Raw genomic sequence first — 5607 nt, 5'->3', positions numbered from 1 at the left:
TTTCCCCCCCCCCCCCCGCCCTGGCTTCAGCTCAAGTCTTGTCTTTTGCCCGCACCCCTGTCCCAGCCTCCTCTCTGGCCTCCTAGCCTCAAGTCAGTCCCCCGCCTGGCCCCAAAGGGGTCTTTCTACACCCAGAGCTGGCTCTGCCCCTCTCATGGTCATAGCCCTCCCATGGTGTCCCAGTACCCTCAGCCAGTACTGCAGATGGTGTGCCCCGGTGGGTCTAGAGTAAGACACGATACTGATACTTTCTACTGCTGGAGGAGTTGAACTTCAAGAAATGTATAAAGCATAGTGTCCGTATGCCTCTGTGTGACTCTGTGTGTCCTAATCTTATCCCCTCACACACACACATTTTCATAGTTGCTATGTGGATGTGTAGAAAGAGCCAGGCATTGGATTCACAAGTCTGCCTCTGTCATCTGCTTGCTGTGTTATCTTGGATGTGTCACTTTATCTCTTTGATCCAGTTTGCTGGAGGGACACCCTGTGGGACTATTTGGCAGACATGGTCTGTGAACTGTCCAGCAGCCACCAGCCTTGGGACTAGAAGTCTAATTTATTAGGCCAGCAGCTGACCCATTACCACACCCTCTCATCCCCTTTTGTCCATGATTGCTCAAGGGAAGGTTCCGGGCCAACAAGACCCAAGGGAAAATTTGCCTGGAGGCCTCTGGGAAGCTTTCTTGCCTTGAGAAAAGAATCCAGAAGGGCTACCTCCTCTCCCCTCCATCTGGCTGTTGATTACTCAGAAGAATGATGCTCAGAGATGCTGTAGCCATTTTGTGTCTACAAAGAGTGCCACCACCCACACCTGAGTGAGCCACAGGCAGGCCCACAAAACTGATTTTTTTTCCAAAATATTTTAAGTTATCTTCATGCTTAAGGATTGTGTGTGAGTTTTCATTCAATTTAGTAATCAAAATTCTGAAAAATTCACAAAAATATAATAAAACTATTTTGCAAATATGACTTTCTGAAGATGTAAATACCTCAATTTCACTAATTATGTTCAACAATTATGCTTTTAGATATGAACATTTTTTATTGGCTCCCAATAAGAAACAATAATTTATAATGAATCAAAAAAATCATCAGAATCCCCCTACCAGCCAGTCACAAAAATAAATAAATAAATAAATAAAAATAAAAATTCAAAAAAAAAAATCAATTCCGGCTTTTGCCACCAAAACAAACTCTCTCTCTCTCTCTCTCTCTCTCTCTCTCTCTCTCTCACACACACACACACACACACACACACACACACACACACAAACCAAAAACAAAACAAAACAAAATACCCAAACACAAAAAAGCAATAAAAAAAACCCAAAAAACAAAAAACAATCAGATTCTAATTGTGAACACTAAATGCCAGTTGAAATTTAATCAGGGCCGGACCGGTGGCGCACTCGGTAGAGTGCGGTGCTTGGGAGCGCGGCGGCCCTTCCGCGGAGGGTTCGGATCCCATATAGAGACCGGTCCGCTCACTGGTTGGGCGCGGTTCGGGCTCGACACCGAGGGTTGCGATACCGTTACCGGTCACGAAAAAAGACAAAAAGGAAAAAAAAAAAGGGCCGGCCCGTGGCTCACTCGGTAGAGTGCGGTGCTGATAACACCAAGGCCGCGGGTTCGGATCCTATATAGGGATGGCCGGTTGCTCACTGGGAGAGCGTGGTGCTGACAACACCAAGTCAAGGGTTAAGATCCCCTTACCGGTCATCTTTAAAAAAAAAAAAAGTAAGAAATTTAATGAGCTATGGGCTGGCCGGTTAGCTCAGTTGGTTAGAGCGCGGATAACACCAAGGCCAAGGAAGATTGTCATGCCGGTACCGGAAAGCCGCCCAAAATAAACAAATAGAACCAAAGCCCAGGTAAGTAGATCTCGACTGAAGCAATGAGCCGAGCACCGCGAGCTCTGGTTCCAGACGCGGCTGCGCGGTGCCTACAGCGCCATCTGCGGCCGGGGTTGGGCATAAAGCCTCAAAGAGGTAAGAGAGTTCGAGAGGCCGTTTACACGGTGAGGGTTCAAGTACAGTTTCAGCAGCTTTCAGTGTGTGAGTGGCTGGAAACGTCTTCACGCCATTATAAAATTTACAAACATCTCGACGGAGACGTATTTGGGAAGACTCCTTTTAGGTAATGTTTAGGAAATACTGGCTTGGACATTTATTAAAAACCCACAGCAAACATCATACTCAACGGCGAAAGACTGAAAGTTTTCCCTCTAACATCAGGAGCAAGAAAAGGCTGCCTGTATTTGCCTCTTCTATTTAATGCTGTTCTGGAATTTCTCTCCAGAGCAATTAGGAAAGAAAAACAAATAAAGGGCATCCAAACTGTGAAGGCAGAAGTAAAACTATATTTGTAGAGAATATGCTCTCTTATATAGAAAATCTGAAAGAATCCTCAAAAAAACTGTTAGAACTAATAAAATTCAGCCAGGTTGCACGGTACAAGATCAACATGCAAAAATCAGTTGTCTTCCTTTACACTAGCAATGAACCATCAGAAAAGGAAATTAAGAAAATAACTCACGGGCCCGCCTGTGCTCACTCGGGAGAGTGCGGTGCTGATAACACCAAGGCCACGGGTTCGGATCCCGTATAGGGATGGCCGGTTCACTCACTGGCTGAGCGTGGTGCTGACAACACCAAGTCAAGGGTTGAGATCCCTTTACCGGTCATCTTAAAAAAAAAGAAAGAAAAAAAGTTCATATGCAATTACAAGGGATCCCAAATAGCCAGACAGGGCTGCCGGATTATCTCACTCGGTTATAGCGTGTCGCTGCTCACACCAAGGTCAGGGTTTCGGATCCCCGTACTGGCCAGCCGCCGCCCAAAAACACAGAAACAAAGAACCAATTAGCCAAAGAATCTTGGAAAAAAGAACAAAGTTGAAGGACTTACGCTTCCCAATTTTAGAACTTACTACAAAGATACAGTAATCAAATCTGTGGTGCTGTCGGCTAGAAAGCTCCATTAGAAACTCCCTCTAAAGGAAAAAAAAAAAAAAAAAAGGGGGTTAAAATAGTGAGGGACGGAGGGAGGGAAATACCGGCTTATAAAACGTGCAGAGTGCTAAAGGCTGCCCGTGATTGTCAAATCACAGCTGCCGTTTCCCGAGGCTTCCTCTGTGCCAGGTCCTAGGCACCGTCCTGCAGTATTCCTTTCATCCCCATTTACAGGTAAGAACGCTAAGATCACACGTCCCCTGCCCTGGGTCCCCGGGCCCCTCCACCCCTCTCTTTTTCTCCAGTAGCCTCCGTTCAGTCTTTTTGCCGGAGTCGACAAGGAACGCGAGCACAATGGCTGGAGACGAGCCAATCGGATGAACGAAGGTTCGTGACGCCACCGGTCGCTAGGCTCGGGCCTCAGGGAGCCCCGCGCCGACGTGCTCCTAGAGCGGCTGCTGGCTCCGCCCAGGCGGGTGCCAGCTTCCTGCCTGTCTGCAGACTGGAATACACACCAGTGCCGGGGACCAGGAGATGTTTTCTCCAAGCAGCTAAATTTAGCAAAGTTAAGAGCTAAACTAAATGCACACTCCTTCCTAAGTCTTCCCCAGGTGGGAAGGTGTAGTGGTTGAGAACTTGGACTTTGAGGCTGGACTACCTGGGTTTAAATCCCAGCTCCTCCGTTTTCTAGCTGTGTAAATCTGGGAACAATGACACCCTCTCTGTGCCAAGGTTAATAATTGCACCTCCCTTATTTGCTTTTTGGGAGGATTGAATAGGATAGCTGTGCCTGGCACAATGCCCCGGACCGGGCAGCGTGCTTCCTGTGTGGAGACTGATTAGTCCAGTGGGAGACGATGGGGGATCAGAGTAGTGGCCTTGGGGCCGGCAAGTACTTGGATTCTGGGAGCATTTTGAAGGTCACACCAACGGCATTTGCTGATTGACTTGATGTATTAATTGACACCCCTATCAGCCATATATGAGAGAAGAAAGAGAAAGAAAGTATGACTTCTTTCACTCAACGCAGTTTTGTGAGTTTTTTTTTTTTTTTAAAGATGACCGGTAAGGGGATCTCAACCCTTGACTTGGTGTTGTCAGCACCAGGCTCAGCCAGTGAGCAAACCGGCCATCCCTATATGGGATCCGAACCCGGGGCCTTGGTGTTATCAGCACCGCACTCTCCCGAGTGAGCCACGGGCTGGCCCTTGTCGTTGCTTTTTTATGGTTGTAAATTGGTTGATTTGTGGGAGAGAGTGACTCTGGGGACTGTCTATTCCACCATCTTGACCAGAAGTCTGGTATTTTCAATTTTGTTTTTATTTTAATTTAGTTGTGTGTGTGTGTGTGTGTGTGTGTGTGTGTGTGTGTGTGTGTTGTTTTTCCATTTTGGCTTTCAATTCAGGTAGGATGCCGTTTTTTAAAAAATAAACTTGTACTAATTTTAGATTTACAGAAACATTGCAAAGGTAGCGCAGAGAGCCCCTACACCTTTTACCCAGCTTCCTTTAATGTAAACATCTTACATAATCATGGTGCGTGTGTCCAAACTAAGAAATTAACATCAAGACAATACTTTTTTTTTTCTTCTTTGGCAGCTGGCTGATGTGGGGATCCAAAGCCTTGACCTTGAACACCACTCTCTAGCCAACTGAGCTAACTGGGCAGCCCAAGACAATGCCATTAACTAACCTGCGTACTTTATTTGGATTCCACCAATTTTTCCACTAATGTCCTTTTTCTGTTCCAGAATCCAGTCCAGGGTACCACATTGCATTTAGTTGTCATTAGTCCTTAGTTTCCTCCAATCTGTGACACTTTTTCAGTCTTTTCTTGTCTTTCATAACCTTGATAGATTTGAAGAAGACTGGCCAGGTATTCTGTAAAATGCCCTCGATTTGAGTGTGTCTAATATTTGCTCACAATTAGACTGTGGTTCTGAGTGTAGAAGAGTACCACAAAGATGGGCTGCCCTCTCATGGGCTCATATCAGAAGATATGTGATATCAACATGACTTATCACTGGTAATGTTCACCTTATCTCTTGGCTGAGGTGCTAATGGTCAGTTTTACGTGTCAGCTTGGTTAGCCTATAGTGCCCAATTATTCAGTCAACTACTAATCTAGGTGTTGCTGCAAAGGTATCTTGTAGGTGTGATTAACATCTATAATCAGTGGAATTTAAGTAAAGGAGATTATTCTCAATAATTTGGGTGGGCTTGATCCAATCAGTTGAGAGGCTTTAAGAGTAGGGCAGAGGTTCCCCCAAGGAAGAAGAAATTCTGCCTGTGGAATTCAGCCAAAGTTCAGGGAGACGCTTGTCAGAGACAGAAATTAGATTGAGCTGCAACATGACTCAGCATCGGGGAAATGCAAATCAAAACTACACTGACATACCATCTCACCCCAGTTAGGATGGCTAAAATCCAAAAGACTCTGAATGATAAATGCTGGTGAGGGTGCGGAGAAAAAGGAACTCTCATACATTGTTGGTGGGACTGCAAAATGGTGCAGCCTCTATGGAAAATGGTATGGAGGTTCCTCAAACAATTGCAGATAGATCTGACATATGACCCATCTATCCCACTGCTGGGAATATACCCAGAGGAATGGAAATCATCAAGTCGAAGGTATACCTGTTCCCCAATGTTCAT

This window comes from Galeopterus variegatus, unplaced genomic scaffold (assembly GCF_000696425.1).
Source record: "Galeopterus variegatus unplaced genomic scaffold, G_variegatus-3.0.2 Scaffold486, whole genome shotgun sequence".
NCBI lineage: Eukaryota > Metazoa > Chordata > Mammalia > Dermoptera > Cynocephalidae > Galeopterus > Galeopterus variegatus.
Note: the sequence above shows the minus strand (reverse complement) of the source record.